The sequence below is a fragment of the Leucopleurus acutus genome, assembly GCF_964270905.1.
Source record: "Leucopleurus acutus genome assembly, chromosome: 1".
Classification (NCBI taxonomy): Eukaryota; Metazoa; Chordata; class Mammalia; order Artiodactyla; family Delphinidae; genus Leucopleurus; species Leucopleurus acutus.
This window is the reverse complement of record NC_139142.1, coordinates 22,041,199-22,060,298: the sequence shown is the minus strand read 5'-3', so window position 1 is coordinate 22,060,298 and position 19,100 is coordinate 22,041,199. Positions and strand designations below refer to the sequence as shown.

The 19,100-nt window shown below is 35.4% G+C and overlaps 1 protein-coding gene across 1 annotated transcript in view; it reads right to left on the bottom strand.

The window, feature by feature from the left end:
• CEP128 (centrosomal protein 128) overlaps positions 1 to 19,100 on the bottom strand; it is a gene marked incomplete at its 3' end in the record, with an annotated part of 415,812 nt that overhangs the window by 151,079 nt on the left and 245,633 nt on the right. The window lies entirely within an intron of this gene.

Here is a 19,100-nt window from a genome sequence, read left to right as displayed (position 1 = left end):
AAATCTAGTAATGTCATATCCCTGTACACCCTTCAATTAGAGATTTACAATGATGTGCAAGATCCTTAGCTAACATGAAAGATTGGTCATAATGTGGCTACCGTACCTACTTCTAGTCGAGTCACTCACCACATGCCGTTCGCTATAATATGTCCTTCTTAATTCTACTCTGTTCCTTCCTGCTCCTCCTCTTTGTCTGCCTGGCATCTTGCCAAGGGGCTCAGGGGTAAGTACATGACCCAGACCTGGCCATTCATAAAACAACATCCTCTTGGCCACAGTGACTGGCTCCCAGAACTACAGCTGACTGAGTTAAGGAGGAGTCTCCAGGGAACTTCTGTTATGACTTTTAGGAGAGAGGCGCCTTACCATTGGGATTGTACAGCTGGTAGAAAGACAGATGGGGGATATTGGTGGTTATCATTGCCACCACTTGGCAGAAATGTGCCTGAGAAACACAAAAGAAAATGGAAAAGAGACAAAAGCAGATTCCTGACAACAGACCTTTGCTGGCCTTTTGGGTGACATGATTCAATGGGAATCCTTTTCCTTTTGTTTAAGCCAGATTGAGTCTATCTTCCTTTCGCTGCAACTGAAAGTATCCTACTGATAAGACCTACTCAGGCAAGCCTTCACTGACCTAATCTGTTTTACTCATCCTTCTTCTGTGCTGCACATTGCTGTTTCTCCTCTCCAAATACCATGAATTTAGTCACACTCAGATGAAAACCGGAGCCTTCAAAAACCTAAGGAGAAATTTTACATCTTTGGCAAAATCCAAAGTTAGTTTTCTATAATAAAGTTCTCCATTGAGATTTAATGAATAAGGGAGTCCAGGGTGGGGGGAGGGGGGCTGAGGTCAATATAAATGTGAAGGATTCTCAAGTATTTCTTGAAAAATCCAAGTTTATAAAAGAAAACACAGTCAGGACAACAGTTCCCCTGCTTTCAACCATCTTCTTCCTATAGTTTGAGTTACAGGTTGCATTTACTCAACCTTGTTGAAAGCAAGGGCATGCAGCCAAGGGTGGCATCCTAGAGCACTGCGTGAAAACAAATAGGACTGGAAAGATGGGACTCCTCTTTCTTTTTTCCAGCTAGAAAGTTCTTAGCCTTCTTAATCATGGAATTAGTCAGACACTAAATGTAACAAGTTCTAAGATGCCTCTGGAGAAAATTAAATTAAGTTCTATTCCACTTAAATCTAATGAGAAAATTGTGAATAAGCATACTTAAAACAAAATCGAAAGAACACCAAATCCAAATTTAACTTTTGGTCATGAAGAAAGAGACCAGAATTAATATTTACAGCATGTTACTAAACTCCCCTCCTCTGGTCATCCCCTAATATCCATGTTCCCATTTTTTACTGGCCCTGAATCCACCTGAATTCACTCATACAGACCTTTCCTGTTTTGAGCTGTCCTGGCCTAACCCTAATGTGGTGTAAATAGCACTAAGCCACCCAGCCAGGTTTGACTAGTGGGAAATCCATTCATTTTCTAAGAATAAATTGAACGTTTTTTGTTTTTTAATGGTGGCATCTCATTTTTCTCAAAAGGCAGAAGTCTATTTTGGTCTTATATTTGGTGGCCATTAAATGGAGATTAAGATTCTTTCAGAGAAATGACACAAAGAAGTAGTTGCACTTCATGTGTAATCTATACATGTAATTCCCATTCATACTAGAGAACAAACATGTAAAAAGCTTGATGGAAGAAAGGGAGGGGAAAAGGGAAGTTTGAAAGAAACTCTTTTTACTAAGACAGCCAGAGGTCAGCTTTGAACAAGAACAAGAAATCTTTTGTAACCAAAAAGAAAAAAAAAAAAACCAACAGGTGACATGTACTGATGTTAAGCAAGACAATAAAATGTACCTTTAAAAATCCTTTTTGGAGGCAAGAACTCTTGAATGAACACGTTTCAGCTGAAAGTGCCACTGAACATCCTGTCTCCTGTTACTGTGTATACTTGAAGTTTTTAAAAGCTATCACCAAAGTAGGGTGCTTCACATTAATAACTTAGATCTTCCAAGAACATGGAGAAAAAAACTAAAAGTTAATTGGTTTTTAATTCACCTAGTACAAGTTTAAATAGGTAATTTTTCATTTTTGATCTGACATTGCTTATGGGCATGGCAACTATAGAAGAATTATGGTAAGGAATATAGAAAGAGATAGAGGAAATTGGTTTTGAGTCTTCTTAGGTTTTGCGTAACATTGTTTTGTTGTTGTTGTTTGAAAGCTTTATTGCCCTATTCATATTTATGCTTGTCAGCAAATTTCCTTTGGCTACATTCAAAAGGCAGCTGTTCATCCACAGTCCCCAATGAATAAAGAATTTATCAAAGCCAATTCTTGGCCCAGTGACATGATCTGATTTCTAGAAGAGCTGCCAGCTTCCTCCTTTTAAGAGAGGAGTGTGTCACAGTGTGTCACTGGGACCCAGCAGCTGGCATATTTACTTATTTTTAAATTATCTATTACTATATTCCAACGACAATACTTCGAAAGTAGGATAATCATGTAGAGATTTGCAGGCTCAGAGCAACTAGTAATGCAATTTTTTAAACATCTCTATAGATACAGAATGTCTATAACATCTTAAAATAAGAATGATGAAGATTCCTCCCTAAAAGCTGAGAACAGGTATAAAAGATGTGGTACCCTTGTGAGTAGAACAGGTATGGTTGATCAAGCAACTGACAAAACCCGGCTCATGCAGTATATCAAGAGCTATTTTTATATTGGAACACCATGGGCAAAATGATATTAACTATAAAGATTTTCTGCCACCATAGATGAAGATCCAGTTCCCAAAGTAATGCTTAAAGCTACATAATGAGACTGCTGACAGAGGTCAGGGAGCAACCAGACTGTACAACAAAGCTTGTTTCCGTGTTAACTGACCCACCTGAACATAAAGTGTAAATATGGCCTGTGAATACTTGAGGAAATGAATTTAGAGCCATTTTTAGAAAGACAGAGTACTGTGACAAGTGTTAAAATGACTTCACAGGACAAAGCTATTGAAGACCTTTGTTCCCTTCAAGGAAATGGCAGATCTTTTAAATGAAAATAAGCTTTGCTAATTAAGACAAAAGTCATAAAGCACAAATAGGTCACAGTTTCATTGGAAAAGATGCTCTAGAGAGAAAAGTGGCAAGATTTGGTAATAATTTTGTCCCACCACAGGAAAGGAGTCAAGAAAAAAATATAGGTTCCAAAATGCCCCTCTCTGCATCTAAATAATTTATCTTAACATTACTTTGCAATTAATTATTATTACCTGCTTAAGGGCCTGTCTTTTCCACTGGACTGTATGCTTCCTGAGGGCATGGGGCTCGACACATACCAAGTGCACCATAAATATTTGTTAAGAAGGAGGATATGCATGCACTGGTATGCAAGTAGAAAATCCCAGCCGTACTGCCATCATTTATGGCTTTCCTTCATGTAACAAGCCTGAGTGATGTCTATAATTCCCCAGTTTACTCAGTTGAGAGCTCTGTCACTTTAAACATTTGAAATTCTACTAAATATAATGAAAAACACTTGCTGATCTAAATAATTATGGTACTACCACTGAAACATGATGATAATATTTATATTTTAACTAATAGAACAGGTCAATACCAGTCTGTTACAATGGAAATTAGTGAATCAGGTATGTATTTCATTAGCAGCATCTGTTTTTTAAAAATTCATGTAAAACTATTCTAAATAATAAAGACACCCATTTTCCAAGTCAGATGTGCAATTACTTGACAAATCAGGAGTACTTATAACTCTTTAATTATGATGATGGATTTCGACTACCCATGTCCCTTATCAGGTGGTTTGAGAGGCCTTTTACTGAAGTACAAAGCTAAACTTTCCCGGAATCCAGGCCCTTTTGACTGCAATGTTCCCAGAGCCATACAGTGTATGCTAAAGGCTATGTTTATCAGAGATCACAAATTTGAGGTACATGACAAATACTTACAAATGGATGGGTAGGTCTTCTATGTACACTAAAGATAACATGAATTATCAAAACTGTAACAACTTCAATGCCTCAGTACTTTATTTTCCCCTCTTCTTTACCCATATACTCTAAATACCTCAAAGACAGAATAGAATATGGCTTTGAGATATGAAGAAAGAGGTTTAAATAACAGGATGGGGCTCACAGCATTTCAAATACTTTGTCTATATTTTGTCATTGTAAAATTAAAAATCTTCAATGTGTACATATCACCTGAATTAACATGTCAACTCATCATATGTTAAAACATCATTTGCTTATTGTATCGTACCAATTAGTTCAGAGATACAAATGCGGTAACTGACACTCATAATAACTGTTAGTCTTGAGTAAGTTATGTACCGTTTTCTACATTAGACATACTTGCCAATTATACAGAACATAAAATTACTTCTTCTATCAGATTTTGTGATTGCAGAGATAAATCTAGAAGAGTCCATAACAAACATAAATTTAGCCTACATCAGACTTAGGTACAGACACATGCTAAATAGCAATTTAAAAGCATTAACAGATCACTGTCATGTTGACTAGAATGCTTCAACAACAACATTTACTAAATGTTTGTTATTTTTAGGTACTATGCTAAATACAGTTAATCTTCACAACAATCTTATGAGGTATATAGTATTATTTTTACTCACGATTTATGCATGAGAGGAAACCAAGGGTCAGAAATGTTATATAACACTGCCAAAGTCACATGAGAAGTAGTAAAGGAGAGCCTGACTTTTTAGCCATTTGGCTATTCTGTGTCTCTAGCACGTTTTCCTTAAACGTATACCCTGAAACATATGGAGATGTTTTATCTAAATTAACCATTTTACCTGAAGAAAAGTTCTACCCAAAATCTTTAGTACTTCTTTGGTTGGAAAAAATAAAATCCATTTTCTTATCCACTGACTTCCTCATCTCTTTCTACAGAAAGCACATGCATCAAGATTCACATAAATGCGCCCCCCAACCCTATACTGATAAGAGTAGCAGGACTTTTCTAAGCCACTTGCTTTCCCAGTAGTCTCTGGAATCCCTTTGTGTTAGGGTCTTAATTTGAGGGGGTTCATTTCTTTGGGCAGCCCACTAGGAAATGTGAGCCCAGGGATGTCTCTCAGGATAGTGTCACACTGCCACACGGCACCTGGCTGATACAACATGGTTGTTATTGTCAATGATCATTCTTTATCTTGCCACGACCTGTCTCATCACCTCTTGGACACTTCTTGTGAAAAAATTTTTTCAAAAGCACCTTGAACATGGAGCAGAAGAGGAAAGACTGATGCTATTGGTTTGTCTGGTAGGGGAGCACTTATTATTTAATACTCTTTTTATAATACTGGTTCCATTTTGGGAATATGGAAAACTTAGTGCCATCATTATTCAGTTTCTTCAGAAACTGAAGAAAAAAATGGACTCAGGTAAAAATGAATTACCTGGGTCAAGCTGATGACAAATTCAGTATTGGGTAGTGGAGAAATTGTGTACCAAGTTATGAATTTTGCACAATAGATCTTAGAATGATGGTATTCATTTGAAATATGAAGTTATGGAGGGAGATTCACATCTCTAAAATATTTTGATGTGAAAATGACCAGGACTCCTATGGAAACCAGGATAGTGCTAACCACCAAGGTTCGATGGAGGCTTAATTGCTGAGTGAAACTTCATTTGCCTGAACTCAGACTTGGTCACCCAATGAAACAGAAATATGGGGTTAAAGAAATAGAACTAGTAAGTATTATAAAAAGAGTATTAAATAAAAACTGTTCCCCCACCAGACAAAGCAATAGCATCCAGTCTTTCCTCCTCCTCTGCTCCACTGCCAATAGTGCTATGGCTTTACTTCCTTCCATCTGGTTAAAACTAGAGCATACTGGTTTGTTGTGCTAATGTTTGTTATTGCTAGGATCACCCCTACATCTTACCACCACCATCAATATACTTCAAAGGTGCAAGAGGCCCTGGACAACCACAGAGGAAGTCGGAAATTGTTCTTTCTGCCTAATGGTCCAAGGTTATGAATCTATTTTAATTGGAGATATGTTTCTGCTTATGATAGGGGCTAAACTGAAGTCTCTCTCTTAAGAATAACAAGAAAAATAGTGCAAATTGTTTTCAAGGGGAATATTTATACAATTGAAAGACCAAACTGTTTGCAAGAATTTCAGATGTGCTTGTTAAGTACATACATGTAAACAGACTGTAAATACAGGCCAACATTATCCTTTAAAAAGATACTGTGAAATTATAATTCTTCTTTTCATTAAAGAAGGTATTTCCTGGGCAGTTTTACTTCAAATAACTATATGTATTAAGCAATATAAGTACATTTTTCCAGAATGTTTTTTCTTTTATAATTCAAAATTTTCACTAATGCTGCCTCTCAACTCCAACTAATGAGATTTAAAAAGTGATCAGAATAACCAATAAAATATGAATTCAAAGTAGTGTTGGGGAGGGTGGCTGAAATTGCTTAATGGACTAAAGGACATCAATTGCTTAATTATACAGAATACACTGGGTTGAAACAACATCACTCAGCTTCTATCAAACTTCCATCAACAGAGAGAGAAGCTTTCCGGCTGTTTAGACAAATGCTTTTTCCAGACTTGGTAATACTACAAGAGTTTTAGATATGATTAACTTGATCTGAGCTGAACACATGAGAAACAGCAGTAACAACATTTCACACGACCCCAGCAACAGAGAATAACATTTGTTGAAACATTCAATAATTAATTAATGGAAATATACATCATTTGTGGGTACTAAAATATTTAGGAAAGGTAATCTAAATAGTTTATCTCATGAAAGGTGGCTGACTTACATGTTTTACAGTGGTAATTATTTCTGTTTAGAATATAAAATATTAAGCACACTTTCAAACATTAGATTTTAAAGTCTAAAATTAAATTTATACCTAAAACATAAATAATATTGCAGTCTCTAGAGATGGTTATTTTACTACATTTTCTAATTAATTACTGACGAAAAATTCTTTTAAAAACCACCTATCTTTAACAAATTATTATTCACTGTGACCTCAGTCATTGTAAGAATCAAAATGGATTATCAAAAATCAGAAAAGAAGAAGTAATGCTGTCACTGTTTGCAGATAACATGACACTATACAAAGAGAATCCTAAAGATGCTACCAGAAAACTACTAGAGCTAATCAATAAATTTGGTAAAATAGAAGGATACAAAATTAATGCACAGAAATCTCTTGAATTCCTATACACTAACGATGAAAAATCTTAAAGAGAAAATGAGGAAACACTCCCATTTAGGACTGCAACAAAAAGAATAAAATAACTAGGAATAAACCTACCTAAGCAGACAAAAGACCTGTATGCAGAAAACTATAAGACACTGATGAAAGAAATTAAAGATGATACAAACAGATGGAGATATATACCATGTTCTTGGATTGGAAGAATCAACACTGTGAAAATGACTATACAACCCAAAGCAATCTACAGATTCAATGCAATCCCTATCAAACTACCAATGGCATTTTTCACAGAACTAGGACAAAAAATTTCACAATTTGTACGGAAACACAAAAGACCCTGAATAGCCAAAGCTATCTTGAGAAAGAAAACAGAGCTGGAGGAATCAGGCTCCCTGACTTCAGACTATACTACGAAGCTACAGTCATCAAGACAGTATGGTACTGGCACAAAAACAGAAATATAGATCAATGGAACAGGATAGAAAGCCCAGAGATAAACCCACGCACATATGGTCACCTTATCTTTGATAAAGGAGGCAAGAATATACAATGGAGAAAAGACAGCCTATTCATTAAGTGGTGCTGGGAAAAGTGGACAGCTACATGTAAAAGAATGAAATTAGAACACTCCCTAACCCCATACACAAAAATAAACTCAATATGGATTAAGGACCTAAATGTAAGACCAGACACTATACAACTCTTAGAGGAAAACATAGAAATAACACTCTGACATAAACCACAGCAAGATCTTTTTGGACCCACCGCCTGGAGTAATGAAAAAAAAAACAAAAATAAAGAAATGGGCCCTAATGAAACTTAGAAGCTTTTGCACAGCAAAAGAAACCATAAACAAGACGAAAAGACAATCCTCAGAATGGGAGAAAATATTTGCAAATGAAGCAACTGACAAAGGATTAATCTCCAAAATTTACAAGCAGCTCATGCAGCTCAATATCCAAAAAACAAACAACCCAATCCAAAAATGGGCAGAAGACCTAAATAGACATTTCCCCAAAGAAGATATACAGATTGACAACAAACACACGAAAGGATGCTCAACATCACTAATTGTTAGAGAAATGCAAATCAAAACTACAATGAGGTATCACCTCACACCAGTCAGAATGGCCATCATCAAAAAATCTAGAAACAATAAATGCTGGAGAGGGTGTGAAGAAAAGGGAACCCTCTTGCACTGTTGGTGGGAATGTAAATTGATACAGCCACTATGGAGAACACTATGAAGGTTCCTAAAAAAACTGAAAATAGAACTCCCATATGACCCAGCAATCTCACTAGTGGACATATACCCTGAGAAAACAAACCATAATTCAAAAAGAGTCATGTACCACAATGTTCACTGTGGCTCTATTTACAATAGCCAGGACATGGAAGCAACCTAAGTGTCCATCCATAGATGAATGGATAAAGAAGATGTGGCACATATATACAATGGAATATTACTCGCCAAAAAAAGAAACAAAATTGAGTTATTTGTAGTGAGGTGGATGGACCTAGAGTCTGTCATACAGAGTGAAGTAAGTCAGAAAGAGGAAAACGAATACCGTATGCTAACACATATATATGGAATCTAAAAACAAACAAACAAAATGGTTATAAAGAACCTAGGGGCAGGATGGGAATAAAGACGTAGACCTACTAGAGAATGGACTTGAGAACACAGGGAGGGGGAAGGATAAGCTGGGACTAAGTGAGAGAGTGGAATGGACTTACATACACTACCAAATGTAAAACCGATAGCTAGTGGGAAGCAGCCGCATAGCACAGGGAAATCAGCTTGGTGCTTTGTGACAACCTAGGGGAGTGGGATAGGGAGGGTGGGAGGGAAGGAGATGCAAGACGGAAGAGATATGGGGATATATGTATATGTATAGCTGATTTACTTTGTTATAAAGCAGAAACTAACACACCATTGTAAAGAAATTATACTCCAATAAAGAAAAAGAAAAGAAAATGGAGATAAGTCACAGGATAAGCATGAAGAAAACATGACAGGATATAAGCAATTCTGATCTTCCAAATGACCAGAATCACTGTTTAAATGATTACTCTGTTCTCTAAACTCTCCTCCTCTTCAAAGGAAAAAAAAAAAACAAAACATTTAACAGATACAGATGCCTTACATTAGATAGATAGAAAAAGACACTTTTCTTAAAAAAAAGAAAAAAAAGGTGGGAGAATTGAATCAAGATGCCGGAGAAAATGGACCACTCTCTACTCCAGATCCCAGATCATAAAATGACAGTTACAAAATGAAGTAAAGAAAAAATAAGTAAGACCAATTATTATCTAAAAGAGGACAGAAGAAAATCACCTTTGAAGTATGAGCAATTCCATGGCTTTCCCAACTTTAGAGTAAAACAATTATTTAAAAAATCAGGAGAGGATGACCACCAGGGTAGATAACTTTACAATGCCATTAAATTAATTCAATCAAGTCTGTTTATAATGAGCAGCAGAGGGGAGTGATATGTGTCCCCAGGATAAACCCCTAAGTAATCCTTTTTATAAATCACTATCGATCTCAAGAAAGAAAAACAAAAAAGCTGGAAGCATTTTTTTTGAAGTTTATTTTATTTTTTTATTCAGCGGGTTCTTATTAGTTATTATAATTAGCAAGCTTTTACTTTCATGTCTCAAGATCATATATCAGCTTCTTCTCCCACTAAGTTCACCATAAAATGGTGTGCTTTTTTTTTAAGTTTTGAATTTTATTTTATTTATTTTTTTATACAGCAGGTTCTTATCAGTCATCAATTTTATACACGAGTGTATACATGTCAGTCCCAATCTCCCAATTCATCACACACACACAGCCCGCAGCTTTCCCCCCTTGGTGTCCATATGTTTGTTCTCTACATCTGTGTCTCAATTTCTGCCCTGCAAACCAGTTCATCTGTACCATTTTTCTAGGTTCCACATATATGCGTTAATATATGATATTTGTTTTTCTCTTTCTGAATTACTTCACTCTGTATGACAGTTTATAGATGCACCCACATCTCTACAAATGATCCAATTTCGTTTCTTTTTATGACTGAGTAATATTCCATTGTATATATGTACCACATCTTCTTTATCCATTCATCTGTTGATGGGCATTTAGGTTGCTTCCATGACCTGGCTATTGTAAATAGTCTTGTAATGAACATTGGGGTGCATGTGTCTTTCTGAGTTTTGGTTTTCTCTGGGTATATGCCCAGTAGTGGGATTGCTGGGTCATATGGCAATTCTATTTTTAGTTTTTTAAGGAACCTCCATACTGTTCTCCGTAGTGGCTGTATCAATTTACATTCCCACCAACAGTGCAAGAGGGTTTCCTTTCCTCCACAGCCTCTCCAGCATTTATTGTTTGTAGATTTTTTGATGATGGCCATTCTGACTGGTGTGAGGTGATACCTCATTGTAGTTTTGATTTGCATTTCTCTAATGATTAGTGATGTTGAGCATCCTTTCATGTGTTTGTTGGCTATCTGTATATCTTCTTTGGGGAAATGTCTATTTAGGTCTTCTGCCCATTTTTGGATTGGGTTGTTTGTTTTTTTGATATTGAGCTGCATGGGCTGCTTGTGAATTTTGGAGATTAATCCTTTGTCAGTTGCTTCATTTGCAAATATTTCTCCCATTCTGAGGGTTGTCTTTTCATCTTGTTTATGAAATTATGCTCCCTAATTTCAAACTCTATTTTCAGAATAGAGACCCCATAAATAAAACCACACATATGGTCAAATAATTTATGACAAAGGAGCCAAGAATATACAATGGGGGAAGGATAGTCTCTTCAATAAATGGTTTGGGGAAAACTGGACCGCCACATGCAAAACAAAACAAAACAAACAACCAAAAAACACTTGTCCATTATCTTACATAATACACAGAAAGTAACTCAAAATGGATTAAGACGTAAATATAATACCTGAAGCATAAAACTCCTACAAGAAAACACAGACAGAAAGCTCCTTGACATAGGTCTTAGTGATGATTTCTTTGAATATGACACTAAAAGTAAAAGCAACAATAAACAAGTGGAATGATATCAAACTGAAAAGCTTCTGCACAGTAAAGGAAATCATCAACAAAATGCAAAGGCAACCTACTGAATGGGAGAAAATACTTGCAAATCATATATCTCATATGAGGCTAATATCCAAAATATATAAAGAACTCATATAACTGACTATCAGAAAAACAATCTAATTTAAAAATGGGCAGAAAATCTAAACAGACATTTTTCCAAAGAAGACAAACAGTGTGTACATGTCAATCCCAAACTCTCAATCTATCCCTCCCCTCACTCTTCCCCCTGGTAACCATAAGCTCAGTCTCTAAGTCAATGAGTCTGTTTCTGTTTTGTAAATAAGTTCATTTGTATCATTTTTTTCAGATTCTGCATATAAGCAATATCACATGATATTTGTCTTTCTCTGTCTTACTTCACTTAGTATGATAATCTCCAGGTCCATCCATGTTGCTGCAAATGGCATTATTTCATTCTTTTTAATGGCTGAGTAATATTCCATTGTATATATGTACCACTTCTTCTTTATCCATTCATCTGTACACACTGTTATATTTAAAATAGATAACCAACAAGGACCTACTGTATAGCACAGGGAACTCAGCTCAATATTCTCTAATAACATAAATGGGAAAATAAATTGAATAAGAATAGATCTATGTATATATATAACTGAATCACTTTGCTGTACACCTGTAACTGATACAACACTGTTAATCAACTATACCCCAATATAAGATAAAAATTAAAAAAAAAAAGACATACAGATAGGCAATAGGTACATGAAAAGATGCTAAACATCAGTAATCATCATGGAGGTGCAGATCAAAACCACAATGAGATAACAACTCATACCTGTTAGACTGGCTATTATCAAAAAGACTAGAAACAACAGTGTTGGCAAGGATGTGGGGAAAACGGAACACTTGTGCATTGTTGGTGGGAATGCAAATTGGTGCAGCCACTGCGGAAAACAGGAAAATTGTGACTGTTAAAAGCTTCCGCATGCCTATCCAAGATTTTATTTGAGATTTTAACATACTCTATCATAAATGAATTAAGAAAAAACCAGAAAAGATTCTAACAACAAAACTAATAAGCTAAGTCATTAGATATATACAAAATTCTTACACTACAAACAGAAATGATATACGCATATATATTTTTTAAATATACATGAAATACAAAAGTATGACAGGCATTGGGATATAAAGGAAGTTTCAGTAAATTTCAAGGGACAAATATTAAAAACACCAGTTATCTGATAATACTGCAATTAAATTGAAAATTGGCATTGGAAATGTAGTGAAACAAAAAAAAAAATTTGAGGAATTGAAAAACCAAGTTGTACTCCTATATAATTCATAATGGAAATTATAAAATATTTATAAATGAACAGCAATGAAAGCACCACATATCAAAACTCAGGGAATACAACTAAACATAAATAAATGTATTACTTTAATGCATTAATTTAAAATATTGGAAATAAGTTAGTTTAAATATTCTCCTTAAGAAACTAGAAAAAGAAAAAACAATAAATATTGAGAGAGTAAAAGGAGTGAAATAATAAATATAAGGGCAGAAATTAATGATACAGATAATGAAAAAGATTAGAGGGACAAGAATACCAAAATTACTCTCAGAAAGGGAAAAATGCTAATCAACTGATCAGAAATTGATAATGGTAAAAAAGAAAAATAAAAAAAATTGTTAGAAAAAAAGTACGTGCCAGTTAGAAATGTAGTTGAGTTTCTTAAACTATTAAGAGAGTACTATAACCAACTTTATTATAATTGGCTTAAAAAAGAAATAGAAAGCCTCAATAAATGCGTAATCATTGAAGGCAGTAAGTGAGTAATCAAAGGTTACTGAAGTAACTCTAAAAATGAATGATGGTATAACTGCAGTTAAAATGAAGTAAGACTACAGTATAGGACTTCCCTGGTGGCACAGTGGTTAAGAATCCACCTGCCAGTGCAGGGGATATGGGATCGAGCCCTGGTCCGGGAAGATCCCACATGCCGCGGAGCAACTAAGCCCGTGCACCACAACTACTGAGGCTGTGCTCTAGAGCCCGCGAGCCATAACTACTGAGCCCGCCTGCCACAACTACTGAAGCCTACACACCTAGAACCTGTGCTCTGCAACAAGAGAAGCTACCACAATGAGAAGCCTGCACACCGCAACGAAGAGTAGCCCCCGCTTGCCGCAACTAGAGAAAGCCCGCACACAGCAACAGAGACCCAATGCAGCCAAAAATAAATTAATCAATTAAAAAAAAACCCTACAGTATATGGTCAACAGAGTAAAAATTAAAAATTTGATTATTATGTGGAAAAGTAATCTGTATAAAGCTTAAAAATCTATAATCAATAGTATATATATTTTGTTGATAGACAATATGTAGTAATAAAAGGACATAATATGTTTAGGAATGATAAACACCAAGTTCAAATAGTGGTTACCTCTAGGTTCTCTCTTCTCAGAAAGAACAGTGGATTTGGGAAGGCGTAGTAATTAGTTATAGAGGCATCAACTAACTTCTTTAAACGTCACAGTAGAGTAAATCAGTAAAACCCAAAGCTGTTTTTTTTTTTTAAGACTAAAAAATGAAAAATTATTTGTCAAGTCTGATTAAGGAAAAAAAATAAAGCAGAAAAATTTAACAACCTTGAAAGATAGGAGGCCTAAGTATCTGTGAAAGTCTCATACCTTCTGGTATGAGCTGAACTGTGTTCCCCCCCCCAAATTCATTATGATGAAGTTAACCCCCAGTACCTCAGAACGTAAGTGAATTTGGAGATAGGTCCTTTAAAGAGGTGGTTAAGGTAGGTAATTCCCTGGTGGTCAAGGGGTTAGTACTGCCAAGGGCCCAGGCTGACCCCTAGTTGAGGAACTAAAATCCCACAAGCCACGTGGCTTGACCAAAATAAATAAATAAAAGAGGTGGTTAAGGTAAAAAGAGGTCACTAGGGTGGGTCCTAATCCAATATGACTGGTGTCTGTAAAAGAAGAAATTAGTATACACAGAGAGGGAAAAGAAGGGATTAGTATACACAGAGGGAAAAGCATGAAGACAGAAGGAGAGAGAAGAGGGAGCATATGGCCTCCACAAGTATGGGAAACATCTCAGAACGTACCCAACCAACCCTGTCGGCACCTTAATCTTGGATTTCTTGCCTCCAGAACTGTGATAAAATAAATTGCTATTGTTTAAGTCACCCAGTCTGCGGTACTTTGTTATGGTAGCCCTTGCAAACTAATACACATGGGCAAAGGAAGTTCCTTATTAATTGAGACAGTGTGTGTTAAGCTTTTCTGTCACTGTAACACTTGTGAGTTCTCTCATACATTGTCATTTTATTTTGGCAGACCTTTAAAAATGTCCTGAAAGGGCAAGACATTTGATTTACTGCAAACACATTTTAAATTATTAGCAAAATTTATAGTACTTGAGTAAAGTACGAGAAAAATGTTCTGAGAGGTTCAAGTATAATTTATATATGAAGAAAATACAGAATGTGACTATAACTTTATTTTAAACCTCTCTGGGACTTCCCTGGTGGCACAGTGGTTACGAATCCACCTGCCAGTGCAGGGGACATGGGTTCGAGCCCTGGTCTGGGGAGATCTCACATGCCGTGGAGCAACTAAGCCCGTGCGCCACAATTACTGAGCCTGCGCTCTAGAGCCCGCGAGCCACAACTACTGAGCCCACATGCCACAACTACTGAAGCCCAAGCACCTAGAGGCTGTGCTCTGCAACTAGAGAAGCCAATGCAATGAGAAGCTCGTGCAGCGCAACAAAGAGTAGCCCCCGCTCGCCGCAACTAGAGAAAGCCTACGTGCAGCAATGAAGACCCAACGCAGCCAAACATAAATAAATTTCCAAAAATCCCACTGTCTCCTTCGCTAAAGAACTGCAACCCTGGCTTGACCAATATCTTTGGTGGAATAACATTTGTTGATTATTTAAAGGCTGGTGCTTATTTAGGATGTATTTTGTGAAGACTGAGATGATCAATTGAATTCAATTACTGATTTTGTTCCAACTTTACTATAATAAAAATCTAAAAAATTAAAGCTTTACTAGCTCCAATACAAAAAAAAAAAAAAACAAATCCAGAAAAAAAAATCTGGCTGCTCATTGTATCTTAAATATAATGAAAAGAAATTATCACAACAAATTACTAATATTTCTAAGTACCCTGAGTTGCAAACAGTTTTAAGGGAAAACAACATTATCTTCAAAGTGGCAATTGGAAGCTTAAGACTAGATGAACATACACTTTCTAGACATCTGTTAGAAGTCTGAGGAGATCAGGAAATTTTTAAAGACAAGAATTTGGAAATAATCAACTGAAAATAAATGTATATCTAATTAATGTGGCCAATGTTATTATATTTATAGATCTCACTCCAGAAAAATTGGAAACTGTATTCTGGTATTCTGTGCTACAATACTCATATTGTATTGTTGGAGGCTTAGTTTTTTGAGGAAAAAGAAATCATCTTGATGCTGCTTTTAAATATAGAAACATAACTCTGGTTTACTCTCTCTCCCAAGGTTCTTACTGGTTTGACTGCTTCCTGGTACTTGGATTTCTACTAATAAAAAGTATGTTAAAAAAGAGTTAGAAAATTTGGAAGAACACAGCTATCGCAACATGATTATCCAATTTCACTGAGAGGTTAATAAAAGTGCACAGGACTAAATGTTTCAGCGTTTCTAACCTGCAAATGTGAGACAGAACTAAAATTCCAGATATTCAGTGATATTATAACAGATCAATATTTTTAAAACCTAAAGCCGTCACACTTCATTTATCAGCTGCTGGTACCTAACTCACCTCCAACTTTCAGTTCATTTTGATAAAGATCCATCACTATTTAAAAAAAATAATATAAATCTTAAAAGTATTATTTACAAAGGTTTTTTATTTACAAAGGTTTTTATGTGAGAAGATTCTATACTTGCCTTTTCATATAAATTTGATTCAATGATTATCTCGAGGCATAAGTTATCTTGAGCCATATCACATTCAGTTGTTTTTACCTTCTTACTTTTAAATTTTACTAAATCAAAGAATCCTTACTTAAACCAAGAGGTTGTCAGAGGAACGACTATAAGCATTTGGTGGCTCCTTAGGATGTTGTAGATAATCAGATCAAACAGAGATCCAGAAGGAGAAGAGGAGTTTGTCATAGACAATGACACCCAGCATGTTATCAGATGGTAAGTTATTAAATATAACACACTGAAAGTTAGAATGCTAAATATTTCCACTAGGGAGATAAATGTAAACAGATTTATAAGCTGATTATTTTTGAATTAAAATAACACATGAGAACTACAAACCAATGCTCCGTGATTAAACAGCCTTGGATTACAGGTAAAGTACTGCGGGTATCAGACAGTCACAAATGCCACATCCTTTGACAGACTTCTCCATCAGTTAGTTACATATGGTTCATCATTAATAAAAATACTCTAAAAATAGAGTATCCAAACTAAACCTAAGATCAATTCAGTCATTCTCAAACCTTGTGTCATGCTAAGCCACAACACAAGACAATCACTGCCTCTACAGTGAAAACAGGAAGCATAGTCCTTTTCTACACCTTATAAATAAGATAAAATCCCCTTTCTGTAACAAAGACAAGTTATGGGGAATAAAGAGAACTAAACAGGGAATTGACTGATAACAAACCAAAAAGAGTTTAGACATGTGAACAGTTAGAATTGAAATTCACCACTCTTTTTGCAAGCTGGGCAAATTGGATGCTTTACTTTAATGAACCACGGAGAAGGACTGATTGATTATAGGGGATGTTGCTTTATGGTTTACTGTTCACAAATCACTGATATCCTTATTGTATTGTCTATATATAGTAATCAGTTTTCTCTTTCTTGCGTTTTGGGGAAAGTGCAGAGAAGACAGGTTAGGGAGAATTTTACATCTTCAAAATTATCCTGGGCTTCCCTGGTGGTGCAGTGGTTGAGAGTCCGCCTGCCAATGCAGGGCACGGGTTCGTGCCCCGGTCCAGGAAGATCCCACATGCCGCAGAGCGGCTAGGCCCGTGAGCCATGGCCACTGAGCCTGCGCGTCCGGAGCCTGTGCTCCGCAACGGGAGAGGCCACAGCAGTGAGAGGCCCGCGTACCGCAAAAAAAAAAAAAAAAAATTATCCTCACATATCAAAACTGACAGGTTCTTGATGTTTAAAAGCAACTTTCACAATTCCAATTTAGTAAAAGCAAAAACAGAGATTTACACCAAAGAGATGACATATAAACTGACCTTGAGGCCCAGTGGCCTGCCAATTATAAATTACAGATTTCTAGGCCTATTTTTCTGGCAATATCAATAGAATATATATATAAGCTAGTTACTGGCTGTAAAACTAACAAATCTATACAATTTATTATAAAAAAGAAATTTACACTAGGAAAAACTATTGTTTAAAATATCTTCACAAGAAGCATAGTAGTCGTCTCTTGTTCTGTGAAATTAACTTGACAGTATTAAATTTTGAGATACTTATTAAGCAACAAAAGTATACTAAACATGAACAGAAAAATCTTTTTAAAACAAATAATGTCACAGAATTGCTAATACTAGAGTCAGTATATTAAAATACTTCTCGAAATTAGTTTCTATAAAAAGGACCTACAAAGATAACCAGCAATCAAACAAACAAATCCAATATAGCTAAGTTTTTTAAGGTAAAGTATTTAGCTACAAAGCATAGGGGGTTGGGGATGTGTGGAGCCATAATTTTGAACCAAGCTCCAATGTTTTTAATACTTTCCTTTGCCTCTTGTTTTCCACTGTCATTTATAGATATGTATTTGTGCCCATCAAATGCCCATCTGTAATATGGTTTATTTTCCCATTTTTTTCTAAAATTTCTTTGACCTTGAAATCAGTTTCATTTCACAAGAACAGCTTATGCTTTCTAATTCAATAATGTTATTTTCTAATTCAGAAAATACTATAGCATTGGGAAGAATATTATATCACATGAAAACTAAGCAAAATCAAAAGATAACACTTTTCTGCATAATTATTCCACTGAAGTTGGTAAAAGTAAGTTAAGTGAAAGCTATCAGTGGCAATTTAATTTCTGTCTTTATCCTCTCAGAATAATTTGTTCTAAAGCTCAAGGTTCTAAACTTTTGTCTCTAAGATATTCAAGGTTTAAAAAAAGAAAGTGTAATTGTTAGAAATCTTAGAAAAGACAGGCAAACGTTTATGTATAGTATGATCTATATAATAGCACGTCTCATATTCAGGGTATTTTTTTCCCCTGAAATCTATGTTAGGCCCGCAATTAACAATAAAAAGGAAATTTATAGTCTTAGCAAAATTTTAAAATTACCATTCTAGTAAAAGATTTACATAATTATAAATCATTTTAAAACACCTCCATTCTGAAATCATAAAGGAACACTTTGTGGTGGTTGTTTGCACAAAGAAAGCCAGGATATTCATTAAAAGAAATACATCAGCATTTCTTGTCTCACTAAAACTATTGTTTCATTAACGAACTGATAAGCATTTTTTAAATGCATTAAAGCAAAGGAATAATACACAGAAATGTAAAACTGCTTACAACATATAATTCTGGCCTACCTTTGGTCTTCCTGAAGAAGATATGTATGCCTTTTTTTTCCTTTTCTTTTTTTTTTAAGCATCAGAACTCTAGAAAAGATAAGCTTCCATAAACTCCCCAAAATTAATTAATAAATCCAAGAAAATGCTATCTTCACAGCAAAAATAATAAAGGATTTTGAA